Source organism: Doryrhamphus excisus, chromosome 17 (assembly GCF_030265055.1).
Source record: "Doryrhamphus excisus isolate RoL2022-K1 chromosome 17, RoL_Dexc_1.0, whole genome shotgun sequence".
NCBI classification, from domain to species: domain Eukaryota; kingdom Metazoa; phylum Chordata; class Actinopteri; order Syngnathiformes; family Syngnathidae; genus Doryrhamphus; species Doryrhamphus excisus.
The window spans coordinates 4066964-4089625 of record NC_080482.1 but is presented as its reverse complement, the minus strand read 5'-3'; the positions used below and the strand labels follow the sequence as shown (position 1 = coordinate 4089625).

The 22662-nt window shown below is 40.1% G+C and overlaps 1 long non-coding RNA gene across 2 annotated transcripts in view; it reads right to left on the bottom strand.

Annotated features, from left to right (window-relative positions):
- The window catches only part of LOC131105509 (uncharacterized), a 56063-nt gene that overhangs the window by 23491 nt on the left and 9910 nt on the right, over positions 1-22662 (bottom strand). Inside the window, exon 3 of one of the 2 annotated variants that reach the window (XR_009119951.1) lies at positions 12585-12775. The exons of the other annotated variant lie outside the window; for it this stretch is intronic. This is a non-coding gene — a long non-coding RNA (uncharacterized LOC131105509). Of the gene's footprint in view, positions 1-12584; positions 12776-22662 lie in introns of those variants that run through there. 2 annotated transcript variants of the gene reach the window in all.

The following is a 22662-nucleotide window of genomic DNA, read 5'->3' as shown; positions in this document are numbered from 1 at the left end:
GGTAAGTGCTCAACATGATTGTATCTGTGAAACAATTACACTGTCACAATCAAAGGAAGCTGACTCTAAATGGTCTGTCGCAGCCCACGGTGGGGCTAATAATCACTCATCTCTTTCCCACTGTGTCACAGAGGTGCTGAATCCTCCCTTTGTTCTGCACATCACCTGCCTCTCAATAGGCTGCTTGGTGTTACACCTCGGGCACTTAGACGGCCGTGCTTTCAAAGGGGAGGGGGGAGGCCCCGAGGGCATGTGAGCTTTGAGATATCCAACAATACGAATTTAAAAATCAGGCTTTCTTTTCTGATTTTAGCTGCTTTCTTATTCAGCAACGCTCTCTTTTGTTAGGGTTTGCTTGTGCCTCCAGCCAAACAGAGAAAAAGGTAGTCGTAATCCCGAAGCTAAGCAAGATAATAAAACTCTCCATCACTTACGAAGTTACCTCATATCCTTGTTGGGACATCGGGCGTACAGTTACTTACTTTCAAAGCCATGCAGTGTTCTCCGTAACTCCTTTTTTCCGAGTTAAAACTTGTTTCATGTTCAACGTCAATTAACGGTATAAGTGTAATTACTGAGGACGTAGGGGGACACAGGGGAAAAAGAGGTATCCTGCAGTTTCTCTTCCACAGTTTAATGATTCGCTAGCAGCCCCGACATGTGGCATTTCTGGAATGTTTGTCCCTCCATTCAGAGCATGAGAGTTATTGTGTCAGGGGAGGGAGGTAAGGCATCCATGCAGCTATCTCTGTGCACACAAGACAGCGCACACACATACACACATACACACATACGCACGCGTGCAAGGAAATTCCTGTTAGAATTTGTGGGCTCAGTGGTCGCAAATTATTTCAGAGAAGGATAAATGAGGGTGGTTATATTTTTAACCCAGGAGATGATCTACATCGCTATTCTTCATCACAGCTGGTTTGAATTTCTTTCATTTATCCGTGTAGAGAAACCCACACTGTAGTACATTTAAACATTATACCTCAAATAACCCTCCACTTTAGGGCATCCACTCCGCATTCACCCTGGGACACCCCATTCATTAATTTTTTTTTTATTAAACTTCGGCACTCTCCAAGACTCATTTCCTGCGGTTGGTTGTGGAACAGAGAGCACGCTGGGAGGTTCCCACAAACTGGCGGTGGTTGGGAAAGATGCGAAGGAAGAAGGCTAAATTGGGATGGGGGTGATTTCAGGTTCCTTCATGAGTATCCATGTTTATTCACTATTATGATGACAGTGTAATTTAAATTAAAAGTAGGTCATTAGTTATGTTTTTTGAAACCATAAAACAAAATCACTCATAACAAGAATTATACACCAACTATACATTAATTTAAAATAAAATAGTGCCTGGCCTGGATTTTTTTTATGGATTGTGATAACACAAACTACAGACCATTATAAAATTACTTCTAAAATGCCCTTGAGCCAAGGTCTGGGGGCAATGGTTCAAATGTGCAAGATGTATGACATGCATCCGGGTGATTAAATAAGATACATTCTGCCTGTCGACCACTAAACATAAAAGACACTAACAAAGCGATGTTCATTATTATCCATTTATTTTTCCACGAAACAGACGTCATCATAATCAAACTATTTATGACCCAATGGAGTTGATATATTTACATCCATATTTCTTTTTCTACATGGCCGTGTACATTGTGTATTTGTGGGTGACCTCAGCAGAATTATAAATTATGTACACTAGGATTTGTAATAAACCAGCTGGGTACTTGTCCTTTTTTATTTACATTATAAAAGGGACCCACTGTTGCAGAATGTACTACATATACTGCAGTATATTTTTCTCAGTGTTGGATGTACTGATTTCCAATACAATGGAACCTTGGTTAAGGCCGTTAGATTCGACTCTAACCAAATAATTTTTTAATCAATACCAAAAAACTAAAAATGTTAACACAAAAAAATTGCTCCATAAAATACAGATAGACCATGTTAGAAGGACTCTCTCCATTGTCTAGATGTCTCCGACATGCATCCGAGGAGGTGAGATGGTATGCGTAGTCAGATTAACCTCCACCACGACATGCGGTGCTCACCAGAGCATTCATCATGACACAACAGACTGACTTCCTGTCTCTGTGCTGATGGCAAGCTGTTACCTTAATGAGAATCATGCTACCACTGAACGATTTTTGGGAGACAGATTGGGCCTCCCGCTAATCGGGTCTACCGCAGTCGGACCTTAACCTGGCAGGTCTGGAGCAGGAGCAACCTAACCCTCTTTGTATAAGTTAACCTTCTCAGGTGCAGTGAACCTGCGCAGGGGTTAAATCCGAACCTAAATGAGCAAATATAGTGTCAATTATAGTGTCGGAAATCTAATCAAATTAGCTGTGAGACACAGTTTGCTATTGAGTGCATCATAATTTGACACCTTTTCAGTCACCTTTAGAGAAACAGCAATTATCATTGTCAAGTTTGACTCACATTTCCCTTCAATTGACTTTCGTGTGACACGTAAAGATAGACACATAGGCAAGCAGATTCAGCAAAATGTCTGTTTTTATCCAAATCCTAACCCAAATATGACATTGAATTGGCTTTCTTTCAGAGAGAGGGTATTGTCTGGGATGTTCTAACCGAGTCATTTTTCTGAAAAGAGTTTCAAGGGTTTGCAGACCTGCTTTCCATGATTTGAGGCCATAGCGGCATTTACACATTTGCACGCATTTTGCCTTGGCATTGTCCCGCAATTTGCCGTGGCAATGAATTATATTTATTTATGGCACGACTGAAAAGCGTGAAGGCGTGTTGACGCGCTTGTTGTGTTCTGTTTACACATAAATTACCCACTTGGCATGCAATCCGTGACCGAAAACGGTATATGGTGGCATTGGTATGAAATAACCACGCTCCCAGACGTCTTATTTACACCTTGTCAAGACTAGGACACGACAATAATATGCATGACGTGCATTGTTCCTGCATGAGAATGCATTGTCAACACCACTTCCTGTATCTGTGGTGTAATTTGGTCTCAATGTGTGACGCCACACAACAGCAGACAAAATTCAAAATTTTGGTATGCAAAATTGCATACCACAACAAGGACAGGATTCGTTCAAGTATAAATAAGGCTTGTTTTTTATGATTGGATCTAAAAACGTAATGATTATTGCAAGTGAGTGCAGATTTATCTCTGTTAATCCCTTGTTGAGATAAGCGCTGTCTGTTCAACCATAAAAGGTGCTTGTAAAGATAAAATATAACATTTTATAGTGATTCCACTGAGTTGATTCTCACTATGTTGGGCAGTTCTCTTTGTAGGTGGCCAGCATGTGGAATCTAAGCAGAACATTCTTGTTATGTGATGAAAAATGATACATGGACAGTGGAAATGCAGGTGTGGATGACGTGGGAGCTCCATCATAGCTATGATTTAATGTGTGGACAGTCATAGTAATTTAAAGGTATACCCATTTTTTGCGTTCATCTTATTAGAATCAGACAGTCTAGGACAGTCGATCAAAGGCGATTATTTTCTCAGTTTGATGTTCAAGTCCCAATGGATGGACTATCCTGTTGCATTGTAGTACATAGACAAACAAAAATAGGACGCTAGTTTAACAAGATGTTAAACATTGAAGCTTGACAGAAGCCGTTGGTACCGTTACAGTCTTGGACACAATTCCCTCTCCCTTATCCGAGACCCTGATGCTCGGCCATCACTTTTTCTGCTGTACAACTGCAATTTCCATGACATTATTGATCATTTAAAGTCTTATTTTGAGTTGTTCTGAATATTTGTTTTGTTATTAATTAAATGACACCACTTTGTCGAGCGCAGTCATTCTCCTTTTTGGACTTTACTGTCGAGGAGGAAGACGGCCGTGGCTGGGTGTGATGCTTTCTGTGAGATTTAGGTCCAAGCTTGATACGATGGGCCTAGAGTGAGTACACTTTTCGTCAGTGTCAATAAACACAGCAGCCTCAGGTAAGAAGGCTAAATGAGCCATAAGAACACACACACACATACACAACCATAATGGGCACACACACACATTTCCTGTGAGGCTGTGTGAACATTGCAGTTGCCTCTTGATGTTCCTTTCATAATTATGAATTATTACAGGCCAGGGTTTTGTTAGCAACTCTCTAATTTTGCAGATCATAATTGATCACAGGTGCAGCGTCAGGACTGTTTTTGAAGTTCTCTCACTACTTTTTTTTCCATCTCTTCTTTTGCAGTGAACCGAGGTCATTTCTCAGGCAAGCCCCTGTTGGAGAGCTTCCCCTTCTCTTAATTCCAGGCGTTCTTTCTGCTCCTTAAATGAGTTGATGTCCTTTCATCCTCTCTGGTGGAGGAGGACACCGCTACTCTCACTGTCAGTCCAGCTGGGATGTGGAGCAACTTGCTGCATTCCTCTTGTTGCTCTGGTCACTCAGTGTGTGTGTGTGTGTGTGTGTGATTCCCTTCAGCAGAGCCTCTTCACCACCTTCACAGCCAAACCATTTTGAGGATGGCTGACAAGGAGGGGATATTGGATTAGAAACAAGGCAAGGGATATAAATCTCTCACTGACTCCCCAGTCTATGTCCCATCCAAAGGATTTATGATGCTTTACTAGGTCGGACAATAAAATAGAAGAAGGGGGAGGGGGGGGGGGGGCTGCTTTAAAACTTTTGTTTACATGCTTATGCACACATACATACATGACACGAAGGATGTGGAATCAAACTATGGAATGGATTGAGTAAGGACCTCAAACAATGCACAACGATGAGCCAATTCAAGAAACAATACAAGCAGTTGATGTTTGCTAAATACAAGGATGAAGAGTCTTGAACCAGTCATGATGTGCTATATATATCACTATATTGACACTTACTATGGTACCCATTATGTCATTGGATGCTCATATCACCTCGTACTTTGGTACGTGACAAAAAAAAAACTTAAACTATATTAGGAAAGCAGGAAGTGATCAAATGTAACAGTTACTGATTGTAAAAGTACCAGATGGAGGGGTAGGATTTAATAAGCTTTGCTTCTTCCTACTCCTTTTGGACTTGTGGAACTGTGGACTGATTGTGTGATGAACTCAATTGTAATCTGATGCATTTTCAAATGAAATAAAACCATTACCATTACAGTGAAATGTTGTAGACAGGGATAGATGAATTTATTTTCTTATTTTGAGCTTTGAATTGGAATTGACCATTCTCTCAGAAACGGTTGCTTGCCATTTTTTTCTGGAGTTCCATTTATAGATGTAAATTGAGTTTTAGTGTAACTTAAATTAACTCCTAAATCACTCACACTGTGGACAGAACACACAAAGGACATAAAAAAATCGGGCCTAATGACAACAACTCCTTACAGTATGTCTATGGCTGTCTACCATCTTAAATTATTGACCCAGGCTACTCTGGAAGGATAACGCCATCTTGAATCCATGACCCATGTAGCATTCATTAGCATTCGGTAATCTTTATCCTTAATGATGGTCAAATGAGGCACCAATATTGGTGAGCATATCTCCTCTCTGAGGTTTTTATATTAATTTTCACTTCCATGGCTTTCCTTTTCTTTGGCACACTACTGATAATGGAGTGTAAAATGTGTTTATGGAATAAAGTTACGTTTTTAATTAATTCACAGGACCACAAAACATCATAACACGGAATGTCGTGAAACGAGGACCACATGTATGTTATTTAATACCGCCACAAGTCAGCAGGTGTGAAATATGAATATGTAAATCATATTAGATAAATGCGTGAATGCGTGATCTCTGGGTGGCGAGACAGTGAGGTAAGTGGTGCGTTGGTGGAACAATTTCTGTACAACTAAATCAACGGTAAGTATTTCCAGTTTACCGTTTAATTGCAGTCAGCTGGAACATGTTGCATTTTGACACGGCAGAACCGGAATCACACTCACACACAGGCAGAGGGAATTGGGCCACCAGCACAAAGGTAGAGCAGGTGTGCTCACGCTCACACAGGGTCACACGGTCTCCCTCCAATTTGTTCCAGGGCCATGACTCACGGGGACTCAGTCTTTCCATCAGGCTCTCAGTTCGTAGTGTGAAGTGTTGCCTTTCCGCACCTCCGATGTGTCACCGCAGTACGTTATTTCATGTCGATTATGTGAAGGTACTCTCCAATACAGCGTACGTGCGAGGGATCACATTCAATTGCCACAAGTGCTGTGATTGGTTAAATGGAACGCTGCCCCCCCCCCCCCCCCCCCCAGACCCCACATTGGGATATCTGTTACAGCAACTGCCAAAAAAATGCTCTTTTAATTAGCTACATTTATCTTTTTTTCCATGTTTTGACAGCAACTCTTACACAAACACGCTTGAACAAAGAGAGACACAGCAACAAAATGCAAGGTCATTTTTATATTTGACAGCGCCACTCGGAGCAATAACAACCCTGACCTGGGTGCAACGTAGGCTACTTTTACAGCTAATTGTGTATTTACAGCACCTGCAGTGGCTACAACAGGAAAAGTTGAAACTTTTAGTTATTAGCAAATCATTAAACGCCATCACCAAATGTGTTTATGCTGTTTTTTTCTACTGAAAGTTACCTCAGACTTCCCATATTTACGTCTTCTAATGAGGCGATGCTTTCATGAGTCAGTCTGTTTGTTTGTTTGCAGGATTACACACATCCTACTGGGCTGTTTTTCAAGTGTGGGCAATGAAACTGAGGATTTAGAGACATTTTGTGGCGATAAAGTAAACACAGTGACGGTTCTTTGAATTCGGTGTCTACTCTAAATTAATGGGATTATGGGGATTGTGGGAGAACGGTACTACTTTGGGCTATGGTGCTAGCCTGTTTGAGATGGATGCACATTTTATTTGATCTAGTTTCATTCATTCATTCATTCATTTTCTACCGCTTATCCTCATGAGGGTCGTGGGGGTGCTGGAGCCTATCCCAGCTGTTTTCGGGCGAGAAAACAGTACACAGTACAGTACAACCTGGACTGGTTGCCAGCCAATCACAGGGCATATATAGACAAACAACCATTCACACTCACATTCATACCTATGGACAATTTAGAGTCGCCAATTAACCTAGCATGTTTTTGGATGTGGGAGGAAACCGGAGTACCTGGATGGGAGAACATACAAACTCCACATAGAGATGGCCGAGGGTGGAATTGAACTCGAGTTTCCTAGCTGTGAGGTCTGCGCGCTAACCACTTGACCGCCGTGCAGCCTTGATGTAGTTTCAAGTTTTCTAAATGCCTCGATAAAGTCAGTAAGAATGTGTCTGGAAGCAAATGAATCCTCTAATCATTCTTAGTGTAAGGCGAGTGTAAGTGTGTAAGTGTGTAAGTGTGTGTGCATGTGTGCATGTGTATCTGTGCGGTAACCTGGCCAGTGTTTACAGCAGGCTGCTCCGTGGTCAGACAGCTGATTTTGGCCAGGAGAGCGTCAGGCCCACAGGGACTGGAATGACTTGGGTGTGGTATGGGCAAACTCATAGCGGCACAACATTAAAATTCTTGCTTGAACGTAACTCCTGTGACGTGAGAAGGCGGGCAGACAAATGAAGGGGCGAGACAGATGAAGGCGGGTGCGAGCCCTCGCTCGATGTTCCACGGCGTAACAAGCAATCGCCCCAACCGCTTTGCCTGTTCTCTATTATGCCACATTTCCATGTCATTTCCTGTTAGATATAAAAGCGTGGTGTGAATTTTACTAAACCTCCAGCCACGTGTGGACCCCCCGCCCCCCCGCCCACTTGCCTTGGCAAAAACAGTCGGCGAGGCGGAATGTGAAAATGTACACAAAGGAGGGGGAAGATGATGTGTTAACGCCAAAGGGTTTCGCAACAAACACTCTCAAAGCCATCAGTATGTTCGCTGCAGGCTTGTTTTGGCTCACACACTGCTCCTTTACAATGTACAGGTGCTGAGGAGAGGAAAAGGCGTCGCAGAGAGGTGAGGTGAAGGGCTTGTAGTACCACGGGCCAGGTCTGCCTGCTTGCTCTGATGGCGTAATGGGAACTGCCAGCTGTGGGCTTAATTACAACACGGAGCGCTGAAGGAGATTGGTCCTGTTTTTCTTCTGGGACTCACAGCTTAACTGATGTGTGAGGTTCAATGTTTTTTAGCCAGATGAAAGTGATGATTCTGCATCACTGGCAGGGGCGACAACACCTGCTTTAGCTTTTTCATCAATTAGAATCATCGCCCACACCAACAATAACACCGGATTAGTTTTCCCAAAGAAAGTACCTTGTGTTTTACCTTTCCTTGCAGTACCAACTTATGCTAGTATTCTGTCTACTTGTATATCATAAGTCATGTTTACATGAGGAGTTTTTCTCTTTCTGAATGACCTTTCTGAAAACAATGATATACATGGAAAGGTATATTCCAATCTCTTGTTTACATGCGCCGCTACAATCAACCAGAATAGTCAATGGGGCATGCACAGTAAAACGTAAACATCAACATCACGTGATACCGGCTTCCCCGTGTTTTTTTTTCACTTGTTGGAATAACTCCGTATTGCCAGTTTTTCGTTCGTTCAGTCTTGAAATTAGTTTGAATCAAAAAATAACTTTCCGCTTATTTCCGATTATTCGGCTCCATTTTTAAAACTGAAGAACATCTGGAGCTGTGTTTTACGTCATATCTGAGCCTGCACTGAAAGAACGCACCCGGGATCAATTTCAACAGGAAAAGAAAAATTAAATCTTGCTAATATTTTATAATTAAACTTGGGACATGTTTTGTATAGATATATATTTTCTTTTTTAAATAAAACTGGACTTTTGAATAAAGTATAGAAGTGTTTAGATTCTGTTCCACAGGTGGCGGTAATGCATACGAAAGCACCCTGACAACTTTCCGTTTGAGCGGGTACAAGATACCTCAATCGGATCGGGGAAAGGAATATTCCACCCCCGTGAATCCGATTATATATATTTATTCGGATCGGCACTTTTCTTATGAATGAGGTATATACAAAGGTTAGATTCTTCCATGTATACGTGTCTATAGATGCCTCCACTTGAGGATTTGTGTTTAAAAAGTATTTTAGGAGTAGTAAGTTTAATATGTTACATTTGCTTGTGTGTGTTTCTGGTGTAAACAAATCTAGTTTACAGGGATTGTTAGGAGTTTTATGACATCCCCATCAACACCCCCCACTTTGTCCCGTGAACCGAGTTATGGATGGATTACAGTGATACCACAGGAGAGAAAGTACCGCATAGCAATAGTGATTTTTGTGGAGGCATTAATGTGATTAAATTTTCTTGAGAAACTGTTTTGAGAAGCCAAACTTTTTTATTTATTTGGCCCCATTAACTAACCGGAACCAAACGAAATGCGACCAGAACTCAGCTCACTTTCACGATGGTCAATTTACCGTTGATACTACACAGCTGATCATACAATTTCATGTAAAAAACTGTCCCTTTCATACCTACAGAAGGTGATGGTAAAAACGCACCTGACGAGTACACGACACAGGGACTACATAAAAATACGCTAGACTAAATATATTATCTTATTTGGATATAAGAAACATCACAACGTATTACCTGAGATTTGATCATGCATATTTTCGTTCTCACTCTGGGTTTTACCTTGTGGATCAAGCACTGATTGCAGTCCTTTCGTGGCCATGTTGTGCTGGTGTGATGCATTGTGGTTGGCTGCCTCTTCTGAAACATTTAACTAATGACATAAATGTTCTGAGTGCTCCGGGTCTTGGCTATGCCAAGTGAGAGAGGAGGGGGGAACATGGCGTGATGGAGAGGGGAAGACCTGAGCCGAAGTGGGATCTCTGCAGATGGCACTTGTTTTACTTTCTGCCCGGCCATCTGGAGTTGACTTAAACTGCTGACTTCACCAAACACAAGCCCAAGAGCCAACTATGGCACTCAGCACATGCATGTACATACACAAACACACACACGCTACAATGAGTGGCGCTGACCGTGCTGTGTTATGCTGCCTGAGTGGTGTGTTTACAGTCCACTTGTGTGACGGTTCCTGCTGTTTTTATATTTGGCATGTTTTAACCTGCAAATGTACACAAATGTATTCATAAGTACCGAGCCTGTAAAAATGTCATCCCTCTGTCTCTTCAGCTCTCATTAAGAGTCAGCTAACACTACCATCATTAATCTAAACGTCCCTTGGTATTTTCCAGCTCTTCTGTCAGCAGCATAAAAACTTCAATCAGCATTTAGAGAGGACTGATTTGTATTCCGGTGTTCCGGTATCCGGGGAAAAAGTCAAGAGGATTGTTGGTGACACCGGTGTCTAGACACGTAAGCAAAGTGAAAAACCTTCCGTCGATGCAGATTTTCCTTAACGAGTCCATAAAGTCTGAGTGATTTTAAGACCAACCACCTCAAGTAGGTATTTCTTTCCAAAACATTGAGATGTCCAGTGACGCACCGGGCACGTTGCAGGTAATCCTTTAAGGGGTCGTGTTCATACGTCTTTCTTACAGCGTGTACTGCTGCGTTTATAGCAACGTACGTTCTCTAGTGGTTTGACCACAGATTGTTTTTATATGCTAATCCCTGGTGCAGTCGCGATTAATTTGTTGCAAACTCAACCGTAATAAGTGACTTTCTCATTTATACATGGAAAATGTAGTAGTTAAAGCATAGAAAACCTCTTTACGGCCATCTAAATATGGGTTTTAACAAACATTGAAATAACACCCCTGTAGTCATCTTTGCACTTGTATTATCCAATATAGCAAACAGAATAACAGCAAATAAGCCAGTTAAGATACTGTAATGGCAGATATTTGATTCACATCTTATTTTTACCCACACATTGTGCTGATTGTGATTGGGAAATACCATATTGCATTTCTACAAACTGTGACATGGTAGAAATCATTTGGAATTGTGCCACTTCAACTATTGTAGTGTAACTCCAGCCTTATTAATCCCGAGTTGCATTCAGTGATGGACTGAACATGGTAAAAGGAAAACACATCCTTGAGATTCGGGTTAAACTAATTTCTTCAAATACATGTTGGATGAAGATGTATATTCTTATTCTGGTGTTTTATAGACCATCATCAAGGCTAATGTTCAGGCAAGAGAATAGCATCCATATTTGCCAACTGGTACAATACAATAATATGACAACCTGTTAATGCGTTCAGCCAAATCCAAAGTACAGTGTCAAATATACATATTTGTATAATATATTATACACGTTGCGAGTGTGAATGGTTGTTTGTCTATATGTGCCCTGTGATTGGCTGGCGACCAGTCCAGGGTGTACCCCGCCTCTCGCCCGAAGACAGCTGGGATAGGCTCCAGCACCCCCCGCGACCCTCGTGAGGAAAAAGCGGTAGAAAATGAATGAATGAATATTATACACGTGCATATTCAACTGCTCCTCAAGTAACTTCCAGTAACCCCTAAACACATCACCACCCTTGGATTGTTGGTCAGTTACTTTGTAGGCAATTGCACGTTAACCAAACAACAATTTCCAGAATAGAAATATCAAGCCGACGGAGATGATGTTTTTATGTCAAATAATTTCATGCATTAACAATTAAAAAATACCGTACATGTCTAAAGTAGACTCCAGCTAATCCTCATATAAGAGCTGTCTTAATTGTGCAGTGGCCTCTAATTGGATCGCTGTGACGATGATGAACTGAAATGGGGGTTAACTTCACACATTTGCAGAGTTTCGAGCTGAGGTCGACGGGGACTGGACAAGCATGGGCTATTGGTGCCGAACAACCTCACCAGATGCTAGTTGTTTTAATTCTGGAGAGCAAACATACAGCGCTGGAAAAGAGCATGTTGATTACGGGCTGGCAAGCAGCTTTCACTGCAGCTGCAGCGCTTAAGAAGAGTTGGTTGAGTAGTGCCGGGAACCACAAGTGCAAAACTGTTGATTTCTGCCAAAGATTTGTGTAATATTAGCATAATTACCTGAGTTTTCTCATATATTATTAGTGAGCTATAAAAGTAAATAAATATGATTTACTGGAACTGCACCTCAACTGGAATTAGAAGTGACACTTTTCAATACAAATACAGTACTTAGTACTCTCGTCAAATACCATACTGGATGAAAATCTCTTCTCTGTAAAAGCCACTTAACCCCCCTGTGCATGCATTTTTCTTCAGAAAATTATATGATCCCCCCAGCATGTTTCTGGGGTGGGGTTGTTGAGGTCGCCCCAGCAAAGAAAGTTAAAAAGTTTTCAAAAGCATTTCTTTTGGCCCACTCACCCACGAACAAAGCCCTCTGTCAACTGGTCAAGGTTTCACTTCCTAATTACCTTCTCCTGGGGCACAATGGCCAGACCATTGCCTAACCCGGGCCACTCTAGACCCTCAGCATTCTTTCCCAGGCAACCGGCCCCTCCAAAGCGGACCTACGGTTACTAAGGAAGTTCCAGACGTATGGTTAAATATGGCGATGACTCTACTTTTTGCTTTCAGAATGGAATATTTTAATGATAACAACAAAGGGTTCAGATACTAAAAATATGTGGTGATCGCTGGTGTTGGCTCTTTCTTGCAAAAGTTGTGTTTTTTTAATACAGTAACTGAAAAATTCAAAGTCCTCTTAAGACTATGAAATCGGATTTGCATCAGATCACATTCTTGGTGCTATTTCAAGCTCAAGGATTTTCATGAATTTCTCGATTCATGCACAACAAGACTTTTTAAGCCTGTCTTACCCCAGGTGAGAGGTTGTGAAAAGTTCATACATACAAGGTCTCGTTTCTTCCGGTTTTGCCAGAAGGAGGAAACCCTGCAGAGACAATCAAGAAAGAGACACTTCAACAAAGAAGAAACGGGACATGAAATGTAGCCTAGCTCAGACCGGCTCCTCATTGAGAAGAGTGCTGAGTGATTTTCATTGCCACTCCTCTTGCCACCCAGGTCAGTCCCAAGAACACCCAGATGGGAATTCCACCCCGGCTTATCTCACCGGCCCATCGACTGCCACTACCACAGAGGAGGAGGAGGAATGGAGGGAGTTTTGACTGAGGGAAGGGTCAAAAGGGTAAGGGGGGGTGGCGGGGTCTCCTCCACAGCCTGGATTAGGGGTCGGCGGAAACCTGTTGTTCAACACTGTTTACCAACAATTGCTCTGGGAGATAGCTGCCAACGGAGCGCACGGGAAACTTCTGCCCACGGCGAACCTGGAGGGCTTTGCTTGAGCAGCTCAGGAGCAACAGGTGACAAGAGAGATAACGGATTATACACATTAACTATCTGTCCAACTCTCCTGTTCATTCCAAGACCTGACATCTGGGAAAGGCTTGGGGAGTGTAATGGGGGTAGAGGCAATGTCAGCTAATGCTTCATTAGGTCTTTACAAATATAAGCCAATGTTTTTTTCCAGTTGAGGAGCCACTTATTCACTGTTAAGACCCACTAAAACCTTCATGACTTCAGAAACCAGATTAAGTTCAACTTGTTTGGAGATCTTAATTGCTGTACAGATTCGGGGGGGGGGGTTGTTTATCGCCTCTGTCACACTAATAGCATGTTTAAGACATCTGTTGAATCACTTGAATGTGAAATGAATATGAAATATTACATTTGTAAATCAATTTCTAATACAAATTATAATAGGACCCAGTAGAACCCAGAACTTGACCAAGGTTGAATTGTTGAAAAACAATTGTTTATTTGTCCGACAGTAATCAGCTCGTGAAGGATAACATAAGATATTGCAAATATACATCAGATATAAATAATTCCTCACACAAAAACAACAAATCGTGTTTTTTGGTTTGTTTTGCTGTCCTTCAATTGGTTTGCATGCTAATTTGGGGGTTCATGGAGAATATTAATTTCCATTCCGGAGAGGGAGAATGGCTCATTGTGACAGAAATAAAAAAAAACACATTATAAATTAAGATTACTTAATTATAATTTCATGAAAAATTTCATGAAAATTGGCATTTTGTAAATTGTAAAATTGGTAAATTGTAATTCTGTGTGATACTGCCATTGAACATTGAACAACAAAAATATATAATATTTTATATATAATATACAGTTGCTGCTTACAATGTGACAACAAACTTACAATTTAAATAACAGCACTACAACTGGAAAATTGTTCAATTAAATATATTAAAAGTGGGCACATTTTGTGCAGGCACAGGACATGAATGCAGTTAGCCTAATCTTGAGCTTCATATTAGGCGTTTAAATTGTAATACAGCCTCCTTCAAGGTATTTATCAAAGCAAACATTACATAAAAATTCACAAAAAATATCATATTCAATTATTGGAACAATTATTTGCTCATGACTGGACAACAGAGAACATGCAAACGTGGATGCAACAGGTTAACACAGTCTTTCTTGTGGACTCGGATGTAAAAACTAACAAATGATTGATTCAACACAAACACTGATTCCGGAATGAAGCTGGTAACCTGAAACTAATTTGTTACTACGCACTAAAAGCTTTGACAGGTGAATTAGTATGGCCTGTGAAATGGGATTGCTCATTTCAACTGCCGAGAAAACGAGCACCGGGAGAATTTGAACTTTACAGCACTTCAGGTGGAACATACAGCAAACTGCACTTCAGATGCAAGAGCAAAACAAACACAAATGTCTCTTAGCAACATCAGCATATAAAAAGATTTGGACTGCAGGAAAAGATTGAGAAATGTTGACATGGTTATCTGTTTTGGGAGCACTGGCTATTACACATACACATACTTTTCTTTTTATCAACCATTCTTTCCATTCTGATTTAAATAAACAGTCCCACTTTAAGAATGTTTAATGTTTAACCATCTGTATTTTCGTTTGGGCATATTTGAAAAGACATAGTGCCCACTGAAAACAAACAAAACGTTTTAGGAGCATATTTGGTCGGTCATGCATGTGACATAAAAATAACTTTAATATGAACAGTTCTTTATCCAGTTCATAAAACATATGGTGAACTAAACAGAAGGACTCCAAAACTGTCACTTGAACTTGACTTCACTCCATTTCTTGGTTATACATATGCATTTCTGCAACTTGACTGTCAACCATCTTCATCATTCTACAGGATCAGTTATAAATCATAATGCCGCCTACACAGAACATACTAACTCCTTATTTCTAAAATCACAAATACTTAAACTTGCTGATATAGTTCATCTTCAAACAGCTAAAATAATGCATAAGGCTAAAAAACACACCAATTACCTAATAATGTCATCCAATACTTCTCTACAAGAAAGGAGAAATATGATCTCAGGGAAGAACTACATTTGAAACACTTATATGCTAGGACTACGTTAAAAAGCCATAGCATTTCAGTAGGTGGAATCAAACTATGGAATGGATTGAGTAAGACCCTCAAACAATACACAACGATGAGCCAATTCAAGAAACAATACAAGCAGTTGATGTTTGCTAAATACAAGGATGAAGAGTCTTGAACCAGTCATGATGTGCTATATATATCACCATATTGACACTTACTATGGTACGCATTATGTCATTGTATGGTCATATCACCTCGTACTTCGGTACCAGGTACATTTAAAAACAAAACAAACAAAAAAAAAACTTAAATTGTATTATGGAAAGCAGGAAGTGAACAAATGTAACAGTTACTGATTGTAAAAGTACCAGATGGAGGGGTAGGATTTAATAAGCTTTGCTTCTTCCTACTCCTTTTGGACATGTGGAACTGTGAACTGATTATGGGATGCACTCAATTGTAATCTGATGCATGTTCAAATGAAATAAAACCATTACCATTACCAAATCCACCTCAGAGGACATTAGAAGAATGTGTTGTTTCCGGGTAGATTAGAAATGACTGTATTTCTCTTTTGAACATGCTACCATGCTTCTAAAACATCCCATCTGGACATTTTGATAAGACATCACACCAGTTGGACGCAGTGCCACTCATAACGTCACAAAAGCACCTAGCGGTGTTGTTAAGGTTCTTGCATCTCCATCAGTTCCTTCCCTACTGGGACATGGGGTCACAGCCTTCAGTGCAGGAAGGATGAAAGTTTATTATGAGTGTGTGTCTGTGTGTGTGTGTGTGTGTGTGTGTGTGAATGTGTAAGTACGCCTGCGCAATAATGTCACATTGAGAAGTTGACGATGAGTGTTTCTGACTTGATAACCGATTTGGCCCCGTCTTCACCTTTCATCTCCAATAGGCGGGCTAGCAAAAGGGTCACAGAGTGGTACTGCGGATTTAACCGAAAATGAGTCAATGCTTAACCTAAATCCTATTGAAAACGGCATCAATCACTCATAGAATTTTGGACTTTCCTAAACTTTCAAGGTCTTTTGCAGGTTAATAGGCAAATATTTTCATAATTAAATTGCGGGGCACAAAGAAGCTTACATTTTAAGTCACGGCACATGCCTTGCTGTAACGGAAGGGTTAATTTGAACTGCCTGTGTGGTCTGAAAATTTACATTTTTAAATCATAGTATAATAGGGGAAGTTGAAGTTATGGCTAGCGGTGTCATATGTACTGCTCACCTATATTTATATTACCGACCACTGGAAGTAATAACATGTAACATTGTTAAAACCATAATTCTAATGATGTATAATATTCTATGTAAATATGTATAGTAGTATTCGTTTTCAAATTCAGATTGCGGCAACATACTTGGCAAATAAAGCTGATTCTGATGACAAACACACCAACACATTGTAATACAGGCTCGTTCACTGCCTTTGACTTGGAGGATTACATGTCCCCATCTTTTTTACTTTGAGTATTGTTTCATTGGCATATTCTCAGGCTATTACCCCGAGCCAAAAAACAAATGTGTTCTTCATCCCCTTCCCCCTTTTACTGTATGTTCCTCCCTCCTTGTTCTGATTGGATCTTCCTCAAAGATTACAAGGATATTTTGTTCTGCTTAATGTTACAATGGACTGCCAGTGGGACAGCCACATCATAGTACTGCTGACAGTGTTCTGTTCTGTTGCATGGAGTGCAGTTCAACGGCATTGGTGGACGATTAATAATTTCGTGAGAGACCGATCCGCTGGCCAGCTATATTCTCCAGGTGGTTGTAAGTTACAGGCCTGAAAATGAAAAACAAAAGTGCAATTTTTGGTTTCTCAATGGAGGGGAAAATATATTTGAACAGCTGTTATAGTTGTTTCTCAGTAGACTATTGATTATTATGGGATAAAAGCCGAGGGCCGAAGAAAGCTCAAGCGGCGCACGTGAACAACCGCAAGGTTTCGGATGAAAATTTATGTTGATGCAGAGTCGTGTGACTAATATTTTGCCTTGTAAGAAAAAGTGTCTGGATTCAAGGATATGCATGTTCAAATAATGGTTTTGGGTGCCATCTCGTTAGTGTCTTTCGAATTTTCAAATACTACATAAGCCCTCTATTTAATCATTTAAAGTTGCATTGTCGGAAGTTAATATTTCCACAACTCTACCAAAAGGCTTGATTAAGTTTTTGTCTTCACCTGTGCCAGAGAAATCCCCATGTGGCGAAAACAAACACTGCCCCCTTCAGGTTTGTGCTCATATCTGCAACATAGCCCATCCCCCCAGTTCCCCTTTCAAACTAAACCTTTGAAGCTTTAATTTAATTTAATGATATTCGGGCTACTATGTCTAACCGGAACATCCAATAAGCTGCAGGTTACTCCATCACACTGTATTCTCTCCTTCATATTAAAATGGGCAAATGTCAACAATGACATCATCATTAAACTCTTGTGAGATGTTTGCATCTTCTTGTAAACATTCGCTATTCACGTTCATGAAGGTGTTTCTCCATTTTAGATTTTGACGTGTGTCCGCCTACGTTTTCACTGGTAATTGTTGGTTCACTCAGGCAAATAAATGGAATATTTTTCAACAGCTAAGTCAATCATCGGATCTCAAACCAATGCTTGCAAGTATTATTAGGTTATATTCCATTTACATATTTACAGTCCATTCATTTATTCAACTTAAATAGCCGTGCACAGAGGAAAAATAATGAAAAAATGCTGGGAATTCCGGACCTAATGCATTTCCTATAGGACTGGAAGTGAAATACTACATAACCCAACCCTGATAAACTGCTTTTCTTAAGAGGTTTTGTAATGCTAGGACATAGTTCCACTTTACTAAAGTAGCTTTCTTGGTTTATTATACATGTCTTCTCACACTATTAAAGACATCATGGATGCAATCAGTGAGACGTCATGTTAATATTTAGCCAGATATGCAAACTCACTACATACCGACCACGACTAAGGGACAAGGAATGAGGAACATGTCTGAAAACAATCACAAATGGATGATTAGCTCCCAATTTCTCATGCGAATATATTAAGATAACCTGGAAGTTACTTTTAAACACATAACATCTTCTGACTGCTGGTATTTCACGCACTTGACAGCAGTTTTCCAAGAGTTCAACAAAGTGAAAGAGTGTGTACATTCTTTCTGTTAATGAAAGCATTACAGGCATAACCTTTAATGTGTTATGCATGCAGTCAAGTGTGCGTCCTAAATTTTTTTTAGCACACTCACATAAACTCAGATTACAGAGAATGTGCAAGCGTATGTGTGGACAAATATAAAACATCTGCTAGTCAAACAGTTTATTGTTAAAAAAAAAAAAAAGAAAGAAAATAGACAGAGGATCCGAGCAAAAAGCACACAACCGTGCGAGACAGTTCACATTAAGAGTCTATCACCAACAACTTTATTGCTTTCTGCACTACAAACAAATTCCACGCATTGTAGTAGTCAGTGATAATTAGGATCTGCTGAACACCTTCCGTTCTCACTAAAGCATTGCATATTCATTAGCACTGCACAATAAATGCCTCTAGTCGTTTATGGTCTCTGTGAAACATGAAGACGGAAGTTGGGGGAAATTGTGATCTATAAGAATGCTCTGATGTTGATCACAGAACTGAAACAACACCCCAGACCCATTACTCATCCGAAATGACACCAGCACGTAGATACATCGAATGATATTATTACACATGCTGACAGATTCTGCAACAGGAGGTGACCATATTTGGACAAGATGGCGGCTTTACAGAGGAGCTGCAGATGGATTTAAATTTAACGGGGACGGGACTTATTGTCTCCAGTTGACGTAACATTCGCTTTTTGTTCATCTGCTCGCTTATAATTTGGCTGGCGATATAAAGTCAGTTGGAAAAATAGATTGAACAAGGCTGAGTGATTATTTCCCTGTTTGCTATCACTGGATGTTTGCATGAACACCAACTTCACAGAGATCATTAAAAAAATTAATTACGTCGTATTACAGTACTCCCGAAGTACTTCCTCACTACTACAAACAACATTTTCTAATATAGTGGATATAGGAGTTGATCATACATTAATAAAGTCTTTGGAGAGCTAATTGAAAAGTGCCCAAGGAGGAGCACTCATTGTCGGACGCACTTTGTCAGAGGGGCCGCTGGTCTCTCCCACTTCTGTGGACTCACAGCGTGTCCGACATTGATACAGCTTTCCCGGTGACGGCACACAGAGAGCTTATCGCCCGTATAGCCACGCCCATAAGATAGCCCGCTCCTCTGTGACATCAAAAAAGAACAGTTTTGCCACGCCCTCTGAAACCGAACATTTTGAGCCATCCCGACCTTCTTTGGGGGCTCACTTTCAAATGCGCAAACCTCATTATCTGAAACTTTGGCATAGTTTAACATGAGAATACAACATTATTACTACAGTTTTAGGTCACAAAAGTAGAAAAGCATAATAGGTTCACTTTAATAATAATAATAATAATAATCCTAATAAAACATGGGCTACTTTTGTGCCTGTAATCCACTCAATTCTGAACCGTCGATGTCACTACTTGTCCTCCACACATTTATTGCAACACACACAAGTTCATTAATCTTAAATGGCTCATTTTGTCTGATTATGTCTATAATTTGTCTGATAATTTATTATCAAAAACATATTTACAAGGTCGCAACGAGATTTTCTAAGATCTAACTATGAAAATATTTGACTTATGAATTGTACTTTGTTAGTATTTTGCGGAAATGTTTTACAAATGACTTTCCCCCCAAAGTTTGTGCGAACATTTAGCCAGGTTATTAATCTTGCATTGTGTTGCATATGGCTGGTACTCTTTTTTTTTTTTTTACTCTCCCGTTACGGGTGATGCGATTTTGCAGAGTACAAGCATGAAACGAATACAGCTCGTCATTATCCTCACTTGTGCTGACAGAAAATCCTGACTGGGCAACTACTTATGTATTGGCATAAAAATAGAGTAAAAATTATTAAATCAAAAACTGTTCCGAGTTCTGAGCTGACAGAGCACAGATGTGTGAAATAATTTATTATATGATAGTAAAATGGTACATTTGTAGCGTCAACTTAATGAAATCACAGCAAGAAGTAAAGTCATAGGTAAGACAGTATGTGCAAAAGAGCTTTTTGTACAACAGCAGCAGTTGATGATAATTGAATAAATAGACTAGCATGCTGCAAAAAAAGTATTAAAATCGAAAAGAATAAATGAATGAGAATTTGTGAGTGGATACAATCTCATTGAACCGTAACCATCCTCATTTTTATTGCATTTCAAACCACAACGACAGCAGGCTTGAACAAATGTTTTAATCTAAGGATAACTTTACTTTTTGCAGTACTATGTCATTTTTTTTCCACGTTTTTTTTTTCCCATTTCCCGTGCATTAAATGAATGTTCATTTACATTCTCCCTGTATACTCATATTTCTGTGCTCCCAGGTTTTGTAACATGGTAATTGTACTGAGCGAGTACCAGTGTGCCAGGTCTCACTTTAATGAATCCCACCTGTAACACATTTGCACATTCATTCCTCTCCAAGGAGAATTCCTGTTGCCAAAGCAAAGCAACAGCCTGGTGGAAGTGTGCTACAAAGCTAAAAAGTGTACCTAAGACGGTTGGAGATTTTATCAACTGGGTTCAGATCCTTCTGACTCACGGGGACACGTGTACAAAAATCTATATGCGTGTACATATGCATACTCAACAATGAGACGAGGGGGGAGGAGGAGGGAAGGCCGATGGAATGTCTGAACGTTGCCTGGGTCCTGCGACCATGTGAAAGGGATTTCACAAGCTAGAGTACTTCCAATGATATATCCACAGGCTAATCTCATCAAAAAGTGTTTATATACCAATACCTCGAAAATGACCAGACCACCGATTCAAGGTTTTTCCGTGACTTTGGGATCGAATTGAGTAACCTTCTCTAAATATTACGGTTCTAGCGGTGATGTCATTGCATCTGTCAAAGTGCTAGATTAAGAGTATTGCTCAAGATTTCCTCAATAAATAATTATTAGGTAATGAAGCACTCTCTAACACTATAAGGCATCAAACTGTGCAAAATAACATAACAAATGTAATTGTGTCAGTTATTTTTAATATTTGAACGTACATTTATGATGGTCAAAACTGAAGTAAGGCTATGCTCATGTTGAATGTCACTGATAAAAATTACAATACAAATGTAAATTTAGCATTTTTACCTCCAGTCTGACTGCTGAATTTATTTACAGTTTTCCATTTTTTTTGCTTATGGAATTTCTGTTTCAACAAGTGTGAAGTCTGACTTGTCTGGGAGTTGAGCCAATGATTATTATTGAGTCACTTCCTGCAGCATACACAGCCATATGCCGGAATGGCGCAAAAGCCGTGTGTATTTTGAACAGCATGCACATGATGTCAGCCAAATATGCAGACGTAAACGGAAACCTTTAGACCATATATTGGAGTAAAACCAACACCATGCATTCGGAGGGACCAGATCGGTGTAGAATTAGCCGTTAGATAGGCCATATTTTGTGAGAATTCGAATTCTCACTTTCTAACTGGCTCACAATATGCTGTTACTGTGAAGGCACCAAGTTGCTCATTTTGAACACCGCTGTCAGTCAAAGCTAAATATCTCATTGCGGGGCTTGTTGTTCAATTCAGCTCCGCGGCTCCCTGTTGGTGGTCCCAGGACTGAACAGCGGGGGGTGGGCGGACCACTTTGATTGGGATGCCAAGGATCTTTAGCTGTCCTCCTCCAGGGCCTTCTGCATTTAGTCACCCTGAGCACATAATTGTGTGACTAAAGCAATTGTTCTCTTAATGGGAGCCTTTCAATACTTCTACCAGCCTTTTCCACACTCCCTCAGGTAGGACTCAGGTGATCATTCCAAACTTTAGGTGGGATCAGGACATCAGATGTGGTATTTTGTTAATCATGGCTATTGTTCTGGTGTTTCTTTAAGGTTTTTACAGGAATGTCTTGACTGAAAGAACGGTCAAACAGGTGAAATACGAAGTGCTGCTGTATAATGTTCATTCTACAATACAGTTCGATTATCAGATCATGATATGCACCTTGGCGGAACATTTGATTATAAAGCATGATGATGAATAACAATTGGTAATGGTAATGGTAATGGTAATTTAATGGTTTTATTTCATTTGAACATGCATCAGATTACAATTGAGTGCATCACATAATCAGTTCACAGTTCCACATGTCCAAAAGGAGTAGGAAGAAGCAAAGCTTATTAAATCCTACCCCTCCATCTGAGCTTTAACAATCAGTAACTGTTACATTTGTTCACTTCCTGCTTTCCAAATATAATTTTATTTTTATTTTTTTTACATTTTAATTAATTAGTTTTA